Here is a 20071-nt window from a genome sequence, read left to right as displayed (position 1 = left end):
TCTGTTAGCATTCAGACTGGGACATACTTGATGTCATTTATTGATCAATAACAGGAGAAATCCACCAGCTCAATCAAATCCATCATATCAGACATGAAACCTGAAGCCTTTTATCGTCGCTGTGTTGGTTTATTTATCGACAGGAAAAGGAAGTAAAAAAGTTGTCAGAACTTTCAGTATCAACATTCACACCACGGCTGTGAGTTTTCACACAAACTCCCACAATCCTCCTCTCACCGCGAGGAAGACGAGACGGAAGAACTTCTCCTCGTTTTTCGCAGCAGGAAGTCGACCAGCTGTCCTGGCAGAGACAATAAATATGCTTTAATGTCGTTTCTGCAAGAATCATAAAGATGCATGGCTCTTATTCTGAAGGTTTCTGGGTCGACGTTCAAAGGGTTACAGAGTAATTGCAGACTGGACGACATGCTGTCTAGACCCCAGCCCGCACCTCTCCTGACCCTGTGACCTCTGACCTTTGGTGAACACACAACTAGGGCCTTTCCATTGGTCGCACCGAGTCAAACCACGCCACGCTGATTTGCATTTCCATTACTAGTTAGTTTAGTTTCCATTTAGTTTCAGCGCAACTGAGATAGAGCGTCAAAGTGTGCCCGACCCGCCTCCAAGCGAGTTGCGGGACCAACCCCTCAAACAAGCGTGTGTTGCGAGCGACACCAAGGAAGCACATTTCCCAGACTTTCGGACATTTTTCACACTTTTTCAGACATGTTTTGACAAAACCCTCACACATTCACATATCTGAAGGTCAGAGGTCAAGAGACCCCTTTCCTCTCCAAAATTTGGCCTAACTTTGGAGCGTTATTTGGCGTTTTTGCCGACAAGCTAGCATGACATGGTTGGTACCGATGGATTCATCATGTTTTATAGTTTCATATCATACCAGTATCTTCACTCTAGCTTTAAAACTGAGCCGCTACAACCTAAAAATCACAAGTTGCGTTAATGCGATAAAGAAATTAGTGGCTTAAAAACAATTTTGCGTTAACGTGTTATCACGTTTGACAGCACTAATAAAAACATGTCTACTGCTGCAGAGAGGAAGAGAACAAGCAGCAAAAATAATGGGGGACTTTTATTTTGAAGAATGAAGGAAATAAATGTATCTAACCACTGTTTTACAGCCGCTCCTTTGGCCATGGATACGCACATATTCAAGCGGGTAAAGAGTAAATGATGAGGTGAGTTTAACACAGAACGCAGATGAATGAATTTCACAAACAAAGTCGACTAAAAGACGACAGTGAACGTGAAAATGTTTCCAGACTTTAAATTACCTCACAAAAAGGAAGTAAAGGACAAACTGGAGGAAAATAACAGAGAAAACCAGGAGCAGCAGCTTCCGTCTGTCTGCCTGACTGATGGAGGAAAACGTCTTTTATTTCTCCGTCCTCTGTCGTCTCTCCTCATTTTCTTGTCTCTGCTGCTCTAATTTTCCTCTGATTGCTGCCGTTTATTTTGAAAATCATTTTCTTGTCTGCAGCTGAAGACACTTCTCTCTAACTGTCAGAAAAAAAAAACTCTGATCGACTGCAGAAACTTTTCATGCAAATCATTTTGTTCTTCTCCTTCAGCAGATTTCTGAGTGAATAATTCAGCTAAAAAAACATTTCCATCAAAACGCTAAAGAGGATTTATGAGAAATCATTTGTGGAGTTCATTCTTTCATGTGAGAATCAAACAGGGAAATGTTAGTGCGGATGTCCTTAAACACAAACTAATGTAAACGTGATGGAGACGTGCCAGTCAAAATATAAGCTGAGTGTCAATCAGCTCTGTTTGGAGAAGGCTACTCATACATCAGGATTTTTAATTGTATTTGTCTTTTTTTAATGAATGAATTTAACTCCTCCGATTTATGTGCTGTTGTCAATCAGTTGCTATGGTGATGACAATTCCTCCATCCAGTGTGCATAAAAGGGTATATACGAGTAAGGGTTAAATCAGCAACAACTAAAAAAATTATATTGATCTAATATATAAAGCTAAATAGTTAGAAGTGTCTCCTGCTTTCTCTCACACATCCAGATGGTTGAACACTTCTCTTTGGAACAACAACAGTGTGATTTTTATTTACTCATGGTGGTGATTACTGTGCGTGCATTTTAATCTTCAATCATTAAAAACAGTAGAGCTGCAATGCAATTAGTCGACTAATTGATTAGTCGAGCAACAAAAAATTAAAAGCCAACTGTTTTATAATAATTTTTCATACAAAAACATCAGAGAGTGTTTTCAGCCTCTCAAATATGGAGATTTCCTGCTTTTCTCTATTTTATATATTAAACTGAATATCTGATAAAACAAGATATTTAAAGTTGGTCTGTCAAAGTTATCGGATAATAATGCATTATTATCCATAACCATGTCATACTAGCTTGTCATGAAGGAGGTTAAATAACGCTCCGAACCTACGCTAAATTTTGGCAAGGAAAAACTGTCATGGCCATTTTTCAAAGGGGTCCCTTGACCTCTGACCTCCAGATATGTGAATGTAAATGGGTTCTATGGGTACCCACGAGTCTCCCCTTTACAGACATGCCCACTTTATGATAATCACATGCAGTTTGGAGCAAGTCATAGTCAAGTCAGCACACTGACACACTGACAGCTGTTGTTGCCTGTTGGGCTGCAGTTTGACATGTTATGATTGGAGCATATTGTTTTATGCTAAATGCAGTACCTGTGAGGGTTTCTGGACAATATCTGTCATTGTTTTGTGTTGTTAATTGAGTTCCAATAATAAAAATAAACATACATTTACATAAAGCAGCATATTTTCCCACTCCCATGTTGATAATAGTATTAAATACTTGGCAAATCTCCCTTTAAGGTCGCAATTAACGAGGGACAATCATGCGATTAATCACGCTTACATATTTAAAGACATCACTTTGGACTCTGAGAAACTGGGACGGACATTTTTCACTATTTTCTGACATTTTATAGACCAAACAAATAATCAATTAATCTAGAAAATAATCTGCAGATTAATTGATAATGAAAATATTGATTAGTTGCATGCTTAAAAAACTTCATGCACTAATTAACATTTTCAAAAGTGCCCCTTAAATGTTTTAAATAATCAGATTTTTTAGACAATGGGGGCAAAAGTTCCCCCATAAATATAGATTTTATTAATTTCCTACACTGTATAGGATTAATAAAAACATGGCCATCCGTCTACCAACAGTTAGGGTTGCAAGTTGAACTCCCACTTAGATACCGATGACGTCATTATCTAACATCACACACACTGGACGCTGCTGTCTGTCATTTAGTCTCCATCTCAGAGTGTTTAACCAACCGGTGAGTCCTCTAATGAACTAACACTCACTGTGAGAGGTTAAATCAGACCTCTGAACTCTCACTCTCTCTCTCGTGAAGCAGATGTTGGATGCAGGTTGAAGATAAACACAGCTGCACGTCAGTTTACTCTCTCTGCTGTTGTTTGTCTCAGTCAAACTGTGAATCAGTGGCGGTTAATAAGACATCTGTCGAGCTTCCTGTCAGCCAGAACGGAGCCTCGCCAGCTTAAAACGCCACAATCAGCCAGAACGTTCTGCTCTCCATGAATATTTAGTTCCGTTTCCACCGTCATTAAAAGTGATTACAAGGACGATTTTTACTCCATTTTAGATTCAATATAAAAACATTAACGCCTCAAAATCAGCTTCGGTCATGGATGGATTACTGATCATATCCCCCCGCCGGCCTTCACCTGCAAAACATCACTCAAAGACACAAACTAACCAGGAAGAGACTTAAAAGAGACACAAAATGACTACAAAGACACCAAACGACTACAAAAAGACTCAAAATGACTACAAAGACTCTCAAAATGACTACAAAGAGACACAAATTAAGTACCAGGAGATGCAAACCGACTATAAAGAGACTCAAACTAACTACAAAAAGACACAAAGCAACTACAAAGAGACAGAAAATTACTGCAAGAGACACAAAGCAACTACAAAGAGACACAAAGTGACTGCAAGAGACACAAAGCAACTACAAAGAGACAGAACATGACTGCAAGAGACACAAAGCAACTACAAAGAGACACAAAGTGACTGCAAAAAGACACAACGCAACAACAAAGGAGGAGGAGGAGGAGGAGGAGGAGGAGGAGGAGGAGGAGGAGGAGATGTGTCCTGACTGGCCTGCGATGTTCTCAGACTGATGTTTACTTGGTTTCATGTTTAAGCTTCAGAGTAAAACCTTTTTATCAAATTCCTGCCGTCTGGTCCAGGATTATACAGCTAGAGATGGACAATCTCTTATTTTGGAAACAAGATAGCATCTTCCTAGCTGCCTCGATGTCTCTGTTTGTGTCTCCTCTCCAATCCAAAACATCAGGATGAAGCAGGAGACAGAAAACAACACAAACAAACACACACTGCAGACCTGCCTCCTCTAATCCAGGAGATCTCACAGTCCGACACTGTGGACCCTCCAAACTGTTTACGCCGCCGTCTCGGCCAGGACTCCCTCCGAAGAAGAGGTTTAAGACCTCAGTGGGAATATCCTGCTACATAAAGGTTAAATAAAAAACACATTAAAGTGCTGCTGTCCCGGAGAGTTAATGTGCATCACTACGGCAACAGTGTTTTGCAGGTATCATGTCGCACATCATCAAGAATCAGTGGACAGATCTCTCGTGGTTCATGTCCACAGGGATCGCCTCGCTTCGCAGCACTGGGCGCTCAATGGGCTGACACTAGGAACCAGGCACCTGATTGGACCAACGCTTTCAAACTGGAACCAACATGGCGGCTCGTTTGGAAACTTCTTTCTTGTATATTATAAAAAAAAGTTTACTGAAATGTGTTTTTTAAAACATTTTATGAAGAAATCAGCCATTCAGTTGTTAAATCTGACTTTATTTAGATCGACGACGGTTAGTTCACTTGCAAAACGTTACTACAGGAGAAAAATCAACCAGGAAGAGACACAAAATGACCACAAAGAGACCCATGATGACTAGAAATACACTGAAACTGCAACAAAAAGAGACCTAAAAGACTACAAATAGACACAAGATGACTACAAAGACTCAAAACAACTACACAGAGACACAAAACGACTACAAAGAAACATTAAAACTGACCACAAAGAAACATTAAAACTGACCACAAAGAAACACAAAGCAAATAGAAAAAAATGCAAAGCAACTACAAAGAGATGTAAAACAACTAAAAAGCGACAAAAAAGATCACAAAGAAACTACAAAGAGACTCAAACTAATTTAAAAGTTTCTCTGGAGTTTCCAGTCACGCTGGACGCCCCTGATTTCTATAAAGTAGCCTAAGACCTTGACTTTATGCAAATGAGGAGCGGCCAGCGCGACGCCCCGTCTCTCAAAACGCAACGCAACGCTACCAGAATGCATTGCACGGCTGAGACAATGAATGGAGAGTGTGGAAAGGATCCTGTGGACACGTGCAGTTACTCCCTCTATTCTCTTTCTCTCTCATTCCGTCAAGTTCAAATATGCTTCTAATGATCTTTAGTTAGTATTTGACAAATATTTATTATTTATTTATTATTTTATGTATTTATGTGTCTCTACAACTCACAGATTCACATGATGTCAGAAAAACAGCTTTCTTTACCAAAATATTGATTCTTTCTCAGCAGGCAGCAGTTTGAGTCACCTCCCCCCCTACAGGTGTGTGTGTGTTGTGTTACTGCCAGCAGCTGATCAATAGAGCAGGAAGAGAAGCTTCACAGAGGTCACCTGGCAGAAGGTGTGTGTGTGTGTGTGTGTGTGTGTGTGTGCGTGTGCGTGTGCGTGTGCGTGTGCGTGTGCGTGTGCGTGTGCGTGTGCGTGTGCGTGTGCGTGTGTGCGGGCATTAAGCCAGAAGAAAAATGAGACTGTGTGAGTGTCTTTGTAGCTGAGTGCAGAGTTTCTACCAGAAAAGTTGTTCGGGGCCGCCGGCCAAGTGTCCTTATTTTTTCTCTTTTAGGGGGGATTTCGGAGGAGCTAAATGAGAATAGCTGGTCCACCTTAAAGGTCAGTCCACCTAAACTTGTCTCTAGCTTCGGGGCTATAACCTCCTTCACTTTAATCAGCTGGTGGCCGGACACAGGAGCTTGGCTCGGGTCTTGAGGAGTTGTAGTAACGACAGATAAACTGTACACAGACTGCACTGCTACGTTCACTTCACAGCGATATGACTTCATGCTCACCATCATCACATCTCTCTCTCTATCTCTACCGAACACTGACACTCACTAATATTAACACTCTAAGCCATGTTTTGCTCTCTTTGGTCCGCCTGGTCTCCTTTTGTAAAATGTACTCTAGAATCTCAACACTATAATGCACAATCATGACATACGCATTGTTGTTTTTTTCAGGACAAACTGGGCTATCAGATTATGTAGGCTGCAGTGATGTCACATGAATGTATAAATCATTAAAATGACCATAAAGACAAGACAAAAAAACAAAACGGAAATTGTATTGAACCCATACAGAGAACAACAAGGAACAAGGTTTTGGGCTTTTTGAAAAATGTTCTCCCAAGTCTTGAGAATCAGGGGTACTGCTTGCTCGCAATACTGGCGGTAACCCTGCGTTTGATTGCAGCACACGCCGTATACCTGCAACATCCCGGCTTGGAACCGGCCTCTGGACCTTCATTTAAAGTAGAATCTAGAGTAATATGTGTTATAGTCTGATGTCAGAGAAATTTCACTGAGCGACACGTCAACAGAGTTTATCTGCATCAGTGAAGAGATGAGTTGTGTGTGTGTGTGTGTGTGTGTGTGTGTGTGTGTGTTTGGCAGGCGGCCATGTTGGAAGGTGACTCACTCAACATCAGCTGAGAGAGACAGAAGAGGATGAGTCGACAATTAACCCGTTAACAAAAAAACACACCATCACTAAAATCCTCTCCTCCGTTTCCTTCGTTCAGGTGTTTGATTCTGTCGTTCTCTTCCCGTTGTTGTGTTTCCAAAGTCTATTACAACTCGTCAAACTATCTGGTCCTCACTGGTTTATCAGTTTTGATTTATTGGTTATTATTAGGTCTGTCAATCGGTTAAATAGTTAATCGCGATTAGTCGCAAATTAATGGCACATTTTTTATCTGTTCTAAATGTACCTTAAAGGGAGATTTTGTCAAGTATTTAATACTCTTATCAACATGGGAGTGGGCAAATATGCTGCTTTATGCAAATGTATGTATATATTTATTATTGTAAATCAATCAACAACACAAAACAATGACAGATATTGTCCAGAAACCCTCACAGGTACTGAATTTAGCATAAAACAATATGCTCCAATCATAACATGGCAAACTGCAGCCCAACAGGCAACAACAGCTGTCAGTGTGTCAGTGTGCTGACTTGACTATGACTTGCCCCAAACTGCATGTGATTATCATAAAGTGGGCATGTCTGTAAAGGGGAGACTCGTGGGTACCCATAGAACCCATTTACATTCACATATCTGGAGGTCAGAGGTCAAGGGACCCCTTTGAAAATGGCCATGATACCAGTATCTGCCTTTCTTTTGGACATTTTTCGAAAGATTTTCAGACATTTTTTAGACTTCATCTCAGACTTTTTTAGACAATTTCACACATTTTTTGGACATTTTTTTGACTTTTTCAGACTTTTTTAAAAACTTTTTTCGGATATTTTTCGAAAAAATTAACGGACATTTTCAGAAATTTTTTAGACTTTTGGGGATTTTTTTTGGGACATTTTTTTTGGGACAATTTTTGGACTTTTTCAGACTTTTTTCCGACATTTTCTGGATTTCTTTAAACTTTTTTCTGACTATTTTTGGACTTTTTCAGACTTTTTTAAAAACTTTTTTTGGACACTTCAAAAAATTTCACGGACTTTTTCAGACATTTTTTAGACTTTTTGGGAATTTTTTTCCAAAATTTTTTGGGACAATTCTGACTTTTTTGGACATTTTTCATTTTTGAACAAAACCCTCACATTCACATATCTTGAGGTCAAAGGTCAAGGGGCCCCTTTGAAAATGGCCATGACAGTTTTTTATCGCCAAAATGTAGCGCAAGTTTGGAGCATTATTTAACCTCCTTTATGACAATCTAGTATGACATAGTTGGTACCAATGGATTCAAAAGGTTTTTTCTAGTTTCATATAATTCCAGTATTTTCACTATAGCTTTAAAACTGAGCCCGTTACAACCTAAAAATCCTAAGTTGCATTAATGTGTTAAAGAAATGAATGGCGTAGAAACAAATTTGCGTTAACGCGTTATTATCACGTTAACTTTGACAGCCGTAATAATAAAGTGAAAAACAAAACTCAGTGTGATTTTGAGGCAGCTGATGTGTGTTTGTTGAGACACGGAGCAGATGTGATGGACCGGTCGTCAGGAGACGTCTCACATTAACTTTATTATGATCCTCCTTCTTCCCGTCAGCCGGCAGCAGCTCCACCAGTAAACTGAAGACACTGATCTCCACGTGAACATGCCACTCTGGAGACGATCTCCCAACATGTCCGACTGTTGCTCTAATGTAAAATATGCATGTGAGTGTTTAATGTATTATGCAGCGCTTGTTTAGCATTCATGCATGATTCAGATGCTACAAACACACAGTGTGATAACCTGAGGCCACCATAAATAATCAGAAAGCAGCTCAGCAGCAGCTCCCATCGTGATGAAGAGATGAATAAATAGTGAGAGGAAGAGGGTGTTGAGCACCTGGTGAACCTTCACAGGATGAAAGCTAACAGGTTGAATCTGGAGTCTGACTTCCTGGTTAGCTCCTGTTAGCTCCTGTTAGTGTGTTCCTCTGTTAAAGCAGCATCTGTTCAGCTGGACAGATGATGAAGCTTGTTATTAATCTTCTATGTTGGGTTAACTTTCACTACTAGAGGTTAGGGCTGCACAATATATAGTTTTTTTATCAACATCGCAATATCAACATCGCGAAAGACTACGATATTGCACTTAGCTTTTTAGTTGAACGAGAGCATCAATGAAAAAAGTAAACTTTAAAAAGCAACTATCATTCTTTTTTGTGTCTTTTGTGTTCAGTTCAATGTTCAGTAAAACAATGTTCGAGACTATTTCCTTTAATTCAACAGTTTGTTGTATTTTAGTAGAATACTGAAAACAGCAGAACTGAGGACACTTTAATATCTGCTTATTTATTGCAAGTAATATCAAATATCGAAAGCTCAAACACAAACATGTAAGAGGACCTTGAGTCAGATTGATTTTCCATCCTGAGGTAAAGTAGTTGAAATCAGTAAACTTCAGCTCAGTCCCACTTCCAGGACTCTTTCTGCATGTTTCTTTTGGGATGAAACTCTAAATTCTACTTTAGATTTTTTTCAACATGACCCACATCCTCTTCAGACGCGGCGTGCAGCCGCTGGTTTTCATCGTGTTGCGTCACGGTTACATCGCATTTTGCCAAAAAAGTGTGAAGAAGAAGAAAAGAAAGAGATGAAGAGCAGGCGAAAGGGAGAAGAAGTAAAAAGGAAAGTCAGGCGCTCCCTCCTGCTCCTCCTCCTCCCCGCCAGGTACGTTTGATTCATCATCACACCGCCGCCGCGGCGCCCTGCAGCCTCAGAGACGGACAGGAAGCAGCGAGGGGCGGGAGCAGATTAAAAGGTCTGAGAACTTCCTGTCTTCTTCATTCCCTCGTTTGGTATCGCTGAGCGCTACAACAACATCACACACACACCACATGACCTCACTAATGCGTGTGCGTGTGTGTGTGTGTGTGTGTGTGTGTGTGTGTGTGTGTGTGTGTGTGTTTGTGTGTGTGATGAAACTGCTCTGTATTAATGAAGCCGAAGGAGGACTGAGAGAGAACGAGGGAAGAGATGGAGGACAGAAATGTTCTTAAATTCAGCTGAAGATGATGAGAGCGGTCGGAGGTTTAAACAGCGAGGGGAAATAAAAGCTGTGACTGTTGGCAAACCTGTCTCCTCTCATGGCGCCGTTTCTATCAACATGTACGGCTCAAACAGTGAACCACACTTCACTACTGAACCCTAACTAACATACCTGAGACTCTTCATCAGATCCAAATGCAACTTAAACTAATATTAACACTTTGTCTCATAACGACCGGCTCTAGGTCGGCTTGGAAAGTCTCGGGGTGAAGGTGCTTCCTGGGGCCATGGCCAAAGCGCGGGGCTCGGCACGTAAAAGGCGCCAGGGATCTGCGGAGATGTCTGCAATCCACCCGACCCGTCTTGAAACACGGACCAAGAATCTAACGCACGCGCGAGTCAGAGGGTGCAAGCAAAACCCCGTGGCGCAATGAAAGTGAGGGCCGGCGCGCGCCGCCTGAGGCGGGATCCCGGCCCCGCGGGGTCGGGAGCACTACCGGCCCGTCGTGCCCGCACCGTCGGGGAGGTGGAGTGTGAGCGCGTGCGATAGGATCCGCAAGATGGTGACGAGAGGTTAACGTCACGCTGCCGTAAAGTGGTATCGGAGCCGTTTTGCGAGTTCGAGTACATGAGCACAGTATCGGACCCGATACCCGATACTGGTATCGGTATCGGTGCATCCCTAGTTTGATGGTTCTACAGATAATCTTTCCAGATGTTCCTGTGGTGTGAGGTATGTTCAGAGTGTTTTTTACATCCCCAGATCGGCTAAAGCTAAAAAATCCTCAGAGACGCTGCAACCAGAGACACTAAAAGATTATTTAGTTTTCAACTCAGAGAACCGACGACTCATTTCAGACGACTCAGTCTCACGGCAGTTTGTGAAATAGTCATGAAATTTAATCTATACGATTCGTTTACATGGACACAAATTTCCCTTTTTGTCAGTGACGCTCAGCACGACTTTCAACGACACGTGACGCACATGTCAATTTCCACTTTAGTCTTTTCAAAATAAAGCTACTTAGTTAGGTTTAGGAAAAAACGGTGGTTTGGGTTAAAACAACTCCAGAAGTGGCGTAACTGAAGTACGGAAGTTACGTGACAAAATAAATCAACGTTGACACCTGGCCTCACACGGGGCACCAACAGCGGTCTCCTGGTGAAAGTCTGGTGTTTTTAGACCCACCCATCCACCCCGACCTCGTCTCTACGCGGCGTTTGTCGCTCTTTATACTTCCTGGTTCATAATTATGTGGATTACATATGAATTGACTTCATTCTGACCATTACGAAAAAAAAATGTGAAACACAAATCAATACATTAAATGTTGTGACTATTTCACAAACTGCTGTGTTCTGGTGAATATGGATCATATTTAATAGATACACAAGTTCACTTGTTTCTCCTTTACTTTCTTTCCTTTCCTTCCCTTCCTTTCCTCACTTCCTCTAAATTACCTTCCTGCTAGGAAACAAGACAAAAGGAAGCATCCTCCAACATTGGATTATTATTTGACACGCACACACTCACACACACACACACACACACACACACACACACACACACACACACACACACACACACACACACACACACACACACACACACACACACACACACACACACACACACACACACACACACACACACACACACACACACACACACACACACACACACACACACACACACACACACACACACACACACACACACATCCTCAGAGCGGATTAGAACAAAAGGCGAGTCCCGCGGCTCCTCTTTGCGAGAACATAATGGCTGATGACACGCGGCGGTTTGGAGGCTTTCATGGCGATGCCGCTAATCTTCCTGCGCTGGAATAACATTATTCTCTCCGCTTCCTCCTCCTCCTCCTCCTCCTCAGCACCGCCCCGCCGCCCGCCCACCGGGGACCCGCAAGTTATTGTGTCCAAACGCACCCCGAGGTTAACACACACACACACAATGGACGGTTGGTGGCTGCGGCAGCGGCGGGGGTGGTGAGTGGACGGCTGCTGACTGACTGCTCTTTGAGAGGCAGGTGAATCGTTCAGGTTAGAAACATCACAAAGAGATGTTTCAGATGGAAACACTTTCAGACGGAGAACAATAGGACGCAGTCTAGACTAGAAGGGGGGGCTGGGGGGTGTTAATCCTGGTTTACATTCTGTAACAAAGAGACGTGTGACCTCTGACCTCCATGTCAGGATCATACAGAAAAACAATGTATTATAGACAGAAACACGTCCGACAGATGGACCATAATCTGCACACGACATGGGAGTTCTTCCACCAACAATATGCTTATATATATATATATATATATATATATATATAACATTTATACCCTGCAGATATACAGTAAATGGAGTAAAGTGTGTGGACAGCTGAGCTCCATATGTGACTCCATGTTTATTAAACCAGCCTCCACTCTTCTGCTTTCAGCCTCTTTGATTCAGTTTTAGAGCTGAATTATAACTCATGTGATTAACAGTGTTTTACAGTAACAAGCTGCTCTAAAGACGACTGTAACCAGCAACATAATCCAGCTGCAGCTGACTGACGTTGAATCTGTGAGCTGGACGAAACAACAGAAAAATAAACTCTCTGTATGTTTCTGTTGAAAATCAGTTTCTTCCTCCGTTAACCTGAAGCCATCTTTAACTCTGATCCCGACCACTAACCTAAACCTGAGGTTCACCTGAAGCTCCACCTTCCCTTGGTCCGTGTTTCAAGATGGGTCGGGTGGGTCGCAGACATCTCTACAGACCCCTGGCGCCTTTTACGTGGGCCAAGTCCCGCCCTGGGGGCACGACGCAGTTTGGGCGCACTAAGGACAGTCCGCCCCGGTGACACTTTGGCCACGGCCCCGCAGCCGGTCGCAGCGCACCGCCTCGTATGTGAGACTCCCCAGCCTGCCGTGTGTCGCTCACACCCTCCAGCTGGCTGTTAACGAAGATCTTTTGGCACAGAGAAGTACTCTTATCGGTACTCGGTATCGGCGAGTACCCAAATGTAAGTATTTGTACTCAGTCTGAAAAAAAGTGGTGTCGGTGCATCCCTACCATCCGCCACTTTGGCAGACAGGGAAAATGCTAGAGATGGGAAAAGAGAACCGGTTCCTTGTTGTTTTCTTGGCCTCTGTGACTTTTGATTCCTCTTATCGATGCTTTCCAACAGTTACGCATGCACGCCGTATCATGTTTCAGTTTGTTTGGGACCGGAGCCACGGCAAAGCGAAAAAAAACGCTCAACAGTGTGGTGCTACTAAACCTGAGGGGATGCACCCTATTTTTACCTGATAATTCTTCAGTGTGAACAACAAATCTGTGTTTAAATCAGCAGGATGAGAGTTAGTAACGTTGGCTGTGAGCAGCACAGTCCACAGGTTAAATAACGGAGCTACTAACATTAACAGAGTTTCCATTGAGTTACATTATGGTGCGTTCAACCTCTGCTCAGTAAAAATGACTATAGGGCGAAGGTAAATCACAACGTTATCATGATGTGTTCAAATGCAATCTTGTAAAATGTAGTTTTTGGCGAGAAACTTGAATAAATCGAGTTATTGTAGTTGTAAAACATCATTAAAACTACTAATGACAAGATTTTTTTAATCGAAGCAAATATTTAAATAATCATAAACATTTGAATTGTGTGTTTTTGTGCCAATAACCACTATAGATGACACTAACAAAGTACAGTACAGTACTGTGTACAGTAGCCTCCCTAAGCTACGGTGTAATTAAAACACTGAATTTAACTTTATAATATTTATTATGTAAAATATATCGAACATTGAATGACATCAGATCTAAAATGTTATTGCTTCATTTAGCGCAGAGATTTCAAAAGTAACAGAAAAAAAAAAACACCTACCTGCCACAGTGGCAGGAAGAAAAAACAGTTAATTTCAGACTCTGATTGTTAAAATAACAGAGCAAACAAGTTGTTGACTGAAACAGGAAAGTCATGGTTTGTTGTTGGAGTGTCCATATAGAGTTTAAATATTACTTCTTGTACTTCTTAAATTATTAAAATATGAATATTTGCAGTGGAGTTAAAGTATAAAAACACAAAAAGGTAACCTAAAGCCAAAGTCACCTCTGAACAGTGATGGTTTAAAAGCTGGTAATCATATAATGGTTTAAGTCAAAAGCTCCTCTGATTTAATTCACAACTTTCTGTCAGTTTATAAACTAAATGATTTGATAAATGCATCTTTAATGGAGATAGCTGTAGCTCTTTATGTGTTTTTATTCCTTCTATCAGCTGAACATGAACTGTGCTGCGTTTAGGTGCATCGGGGCATTTTATTACGACTCCGGCAGATTTCTTTATATTCTACTTTTATGTTTTAACCTCGTATAAACTCTCCATCAGCTGGAAGTCATCAGCTCGTAAACGTTTATGTGCGGCTTTAAAAACCGATCATACACACTGTAAAGTCTAGTTTACGTGTTTGAAAATGCCGGTTTAACCTCCGCTAACATCCTGTCAGCTCACATATTGTTTTCTTCCTGCAGCTTCACTGTTGACATTAATAATTCAATATCCTGCTTCATAATTGGCGGTTAATAGGCGGAACGCCGTCCTTCCTGAAGTGACGGCGGCGTTTTCCAGATCCAGCAGCAGGACGACGACCTTCACACTCGGCGCTCGCTCTGCTCCGTCCTCAATTAACTGTTCAAACCTCGTTAACGAGACGCCAATAAGAGACACTTAAGGACAACTGAGCTCGTTTAATCTTAAATCAACAATCAGGGTCTAATCAGACCCTCTGATCAGGGTCAGATTTCAGCTTCAGGATTTACAGAGTAAAACTGACAGCCCTACATTTCAGCGACCGTCGGACCCTGCACGCACAAGTTACACGTTATTTCCTGCGTGTAATGCATGCCGCAGGATGTGAGCTATTACAAATTGTGTACCACTTCCTGTGTCCACCAGGTGGCGCTAGAGAACACACACTAAACATGCATTACGTCGCTGTATATCAGGTATAGATCAAACCATGTAAATTTCATGAAAAGCAAATGATGTTTGTCACATTACTTAAAAAAAAATTAAAAAATGTAAACCTTCAACTTGTTTAAACTGTAAAAAAAAACTTTAACTTTAAAAACTTTAAAGGCCTACTTCCTGATATATTGCCATCGGGATGTCCTCAGGACTGGACTGCTATGAAGTAGGTCAAGTTTGGGGCAGATTTGACCAAGTACAGTTGAGTTACAACAGTTTGTTGTATACTGGTGAATCACGTAAATTCTCCGCAGCGGCAGAACGCCGTTTTATGAAAGCTCAAACTTTTATTAACTTTTCATCACAAAGGTATACAGATTGTACTGACCAAATATAAAGCCGATCAGGGTAAATCTGTAGGAGCAGTTTGTTAAAGTACAGAGACTGGAAATGGTAAAAAAATACACAAAAAACTAAATTCGAAATGGCCGTCTTCCTGTTGGGTTTAGAGCATGGCCCCAAGAGACTTTTTTTTAAGTCTACATATGATACATGCACCTACCAAGTTTCATATATCTAGGCAAAACATACCATGAGAGCTGCTTTGTTGAAATATTCTAGGGGGGGGAATCGCTGGAAAAGCACAAGATCCGTTATCACATTTTAGAACTTGTAATGAGTGCGCCAAGTTTCGTTTGTTTCTAAGCAACCCTAACACCTGAAAAACTTCCTGCTTCATGGCGAACGATGCGTCGACACGTGCAACGGCGTTCCACGAAAGCCCCAAAGGCTTCGCGGTCTGGCATCATGAAGGCAAAGAGTACAGAAGCAAAGAGATGAAACTCTGGTGTTTTTTTTTTTTTACAACAGCCATTGCCGCCATTTTGGACTGAAAACTAAAATCTGACAATAGAATAGAAATAATTTAGTTTTACTTTTGTACGGCTCTTTGTAGGCGGACGTTTTACTGGCATCCGGTAGTTGCTTTCAGTCCAAAATGGCGGCAGGGTGATGTTGCAATGGAACGAACAATTGACTTTCACTTCTTATCGCTATACGTTCTTTGGTGACGGTTTTAACCGTGGTAGTGACCAAAACTGAACTGAACGCCGAAGTATGACTGTAACGTGTGGACTCTACTAAGAACCAGTTTACCATCATAATGCAGCTCATCAGCGGGGAAATAACTGAAGATTATATATCTTTAAAATTAACCCATAAAACCACAAAACAACTGACGTCATCTAATCAAAAACACCCAAATTCATCATCAACAGAAACAACCGATCACATGTCAAAACATTGTTTTAAAGAGCTGCTTTTAATTCCTGATTCTGATGCTTTTATATTTGCTTATTTAGGTTTCAACTTATTTTTATTGTCTGTTTGTTTTTTTTAATTACTTTTATTGTTTTTGTATTCATATTTTGTAGTCGCCCCTTTAATACTTATTATTATTATCCAACTGCTGCTGGATGATTTACTGTTGAGTTACAGCTTGATTAACTAACCGTCCCTCATTGATAAGACATCAGGAATCATCAGAATCAGGATCAAACCCGATCCAGGATTTCATCTGATGGATCATTATATATATTGACTGAATGAAACTGGAGCCTCTCATTGTTCTGAGTGAAATACTGGATCAGGATCAGTCCTGGTTCTGTTTTTTTGTCACATGTGAGTGTAAACTGAATATATTTTTGGTTTTGGACAAAAAAAATATGAATTAAACGATCAGAAATATCAACAAAATGACCGGATAACGAACAAAGCTGCCGTCACAACGTCTCCACTGTGTTACTGGAAAGAGGAATACTGGATCAGACCACAGACTGCACACAAGACCTAGATCAGGATCAGGATCAGAATCTGGACCCTCTTAATCAATCCATAAAATATCAACATTTATCCCAACAAGGAAAGACCAGAATGTTTTAATTCCACATAAAAACATGAAGAGCAGCAGTCCTGCAGACCCCCATCATTCATGCAGACCCCTATGAGTTCTGCAGACACAGAAGAGTCCTGCAGACCCCCATGAGTCCTGCAGACTCCAATCAGTCCTGCAGACCCCGACAAGTCCTGCACACACCGATGAGTCCTGCAGACCCCCATCATTCATGCAGACCCCGATGAGTCATGCAGACCCCAATCTTTCATACAGACAGCTATGAATCCTGCAGACCCCAATGAGTACTGCAAACTCAGATCAGTCCTGCAGACCCCCATCAGTACAGCAGACCCCCATCAGTCCTGCATACCCCGACAAGTCCTGCACACACTGATGAGTCCATGCAGACCCCCACTGTCCATGCAGACCCCCGATGAGTCCTGCAGACACAGAAGGGTCCTGCAGACCCCCATCATTCATGCAGATCCCCATGAGTCCTGCAGACCCAAACCAATCCTGCACACACCGATCAGTCCTGCAGACCCTGACAAGTCCTGCAGACCCCAATGAATCCTGCAAACTCAGATCAGTCCTGCAGACCCCCCATCAGTCCGTCAGCAGAGACTCAAGTTGAAGCATCCGGCTGCAGCAGAGAGGATGACGAGAGGAAGGTGACTGGAGTTAATGAAGCTGCTCACACACACACACACACACACACACACACACACACACACACACACACACACTGCTGCGCGTGCTGATGACCGGGTGATTGACAGCCATCAATCAAAAGCTGTCAAACACGCACGCGCTCCAGAAACAGACCACAAACACACGCACGCACGGACATGCACACACACACAGGGGTTTCCTGCAGGAGATGGAACTCACCTCTCTGTGCGCGCGGCTCCACCAGAGCCTCCAGCAGCTCGAGCAGCTCGAACACTCCGCCACATTAATCCACAACGGGTCCGCTTAGTTCCACACGAAAACGGGACCGAACCGGCGGGAAAATCCTCCTCCGGACAGCGAGCACCTTCCGTTATAAATCCACCGCGAGAGAGAGAGCCGTGGAGCCGGTGAGAGACCGGGAGAGACCGGGAGACAGTGCGTCCAGTCCGGGTCCAAACGGCACAATGAGGCGGCGCTCAGCAGCTCAACGGCTCCGGCTCCGGCTGCAGGCCACGCCCTCCTCATTATCATAATAGACCCCCCACAGCCAATCAGAGGGCGGGACCGCCGCCACCTGACTCCACCCCCTTTTCAATTTAAAGCCAGTGTATTCAATTCAACTGTTTCTCTCTTAAAGTGCCGCAAAATAATTAATAACTAATAAATAAATCATCAAGATAATTATCGAATAATATTTTTAAAAAATAATTAAAGAAAATAAAGGGATTATTTGTTTTTGTTTTCATCATATAAATCTTTATTTTTCTTATACAATTAAATATTAATAAATAATAATACATATCATTATTTCTAAAAAATATTATTGTTATTTAAAAATGTGAATTTACTTTACACCTTTTCCTTGTAATATGATGTGTCTCATTCAAAAACTAATTTTGTGTATATATATATATATATATATAATATTGTATTTATATTGTATTACTATTGTAATACACATATTACAGTTATTTATTGCACATACTACATTCATTTATTGACGGACTGCATACATAATGTTCACCCATTCACTCTGTATCTTTAATATCTCTATTATTGGTTTTATAATTTATGTATACCTTTACCTCTCCTGTGTTTCACTCTGTTTGCTGATGTTGCTGCTTTGACACCTGAATTTCCCTCCGGGGATTAATAAATGTTCATCTTATCTTATCTTATCTTATTTATATTGTTACCTTTAATCATATAATAATAATAATGAAACTGTGATATTTTCATGATTGTCAATAATAAAAAATAAAACTGTATATATTTTAAATGGAAATCAATTATAATATTATTAATGATTATGAAAATATTTCAGTATCATCATTGTTATTAATAATGAGAAAACATCCAATAGAAACAATGTTAACTGAAAAATGTATTAAAAATAAATAAAATAAATGAATGAATAAATTAGATTAGAAAGAAATATTAATAAAAGAAATATTTAAGAAATTGTATTATGATTTGTCTCAATTAAAAAATAAAATAATATCAAAATAAGTTTGTTTTAATTTCATTTTCAGCCAAGACCGTTTCTATTGTAACCTTTAATCATATAATCATCATAATAATAATAATAATAATAATAATAATACTGTGAAATGTGTTTTAAATGGAAATAAATTATGATAATAATAATATAGAAGACATTTGTTCCAGTTCTGCTGTTTTTGTAGTATAAATAATTATGTTTTATCAAAACTAAAAGTTAATTTCTTGCCGTTGAAAATACAATAATCTTTTTTAAACATCTTGAAACAGGTGAAACAAACCCCCCAAAAAAGTGTTTAAACTTAGAAAACTACGTTCTTTCTCTGTGTGAAGTGAAACAGTGAATGCATCATTTGATTTTGTGTAAAGATTACTATGTCCTGTGTACAATTACTACCTCCAATGCAACAACTAAGAGCAGTACTAATAAGAGCCGTCCTCTCCTGAGAGCCGTTACAGCTGTGAGATGATTTCCATGTGGAAACTTGAATTAAATTTCTGGCTGACGAACTGATTTTGTTTGTTTCTCTGCAGGATAATTAGAGCAAAGTGGAAAAAGGAAAAGTGAAGGAGACGCCTCAGACGCATCGACGGGATTACAAACCAAATCCCTTCTGTCTGTCTGTCTTCATGTCTTCCTGGCTGTCAGTCCTTCCTCCTCCTCCTCCTCCTCCTCCTCCTCCTCCTCTTGCTGTTTATGAAAAATAAGACATTACAGGATATGAGGGCTGGTGATGTCGGGGGAAATAAGCTTTTTGATTATGCCTGAGTTAGCGTTCCTGTGTGCCTGATTAAACTGTGATGTCTGCATCTTCACTCTGTTCTCCATGTTTACACCAAAACAAACCAGCTGCCCTCTTCTTTTGAAAAAACAATAAGCAGGAAGTCCAGGACCCGGTTCATCACGTTTGGCTTCAATAATTCAGGCTAAAAATAATCCAGTTTATTCTCATTTTTTAGGTAGATTTGTTAACGCTGGAGTAACAGTGAGTCGAAACCATGATGTGATTGGCTGAGAGCTGATCATGTTACTGCAGTTACATGAGGAAGGTGTGTTGGAACCCTCCCAGCATGCACTGGGGCAACAGATTCATTCATAACAAAGAGGATAGAAGCAAAGAGACGAAACTCTGGTGCTTTTTGTGACAACTGCTGCCGCTATTTTGGACTG

At 41.1% G+C, this 20071-nt stretch overlaps 1 protein-coding gene across 1 annotated transcript in view; it reads right to left on the bottom strand.

Annotated features, from left to right (window-relative positions):
• LOC141753803 (semaphorin-6D-like) overlaps positions 1 to 18018 on the bottom strand; it is a 147718-nt gene extending 129700 nt beyond the window's left edge. The window contains exon 1 of the mRNA XM_074612390.1: positions 17620 to 18018. The gene's annotated coding sequence lies outside the window, so the exon portion shown is untranslated. The remainder of the gene's footprint in view (positions 1 to 17619) is intronic.
• Between the last annotated feature and the right edge of the window lie 2053 nt (positions 18019 to 20071).

The sequence above is a fragment of the Sebastes fasciatus genome, chromosome 17 (assembly GCF_043250625.1).
Source record: "Sebastes fasciatus isolate fSebFas1 chromosome 17, fSebFas1.pri, whole genome shotgun sequence".
In the NCBI taxonomy this organism is placed as follows: domain Eukaryota; kingdom Metazoa; phylum Chordata; class Actinopteri; order Perciformes; family Sebastidae; genus Sebastes; species Sebastes fasciatus.
This window is presented reverse-complemented; position numbering and strand designations above follow the sequence as displayed.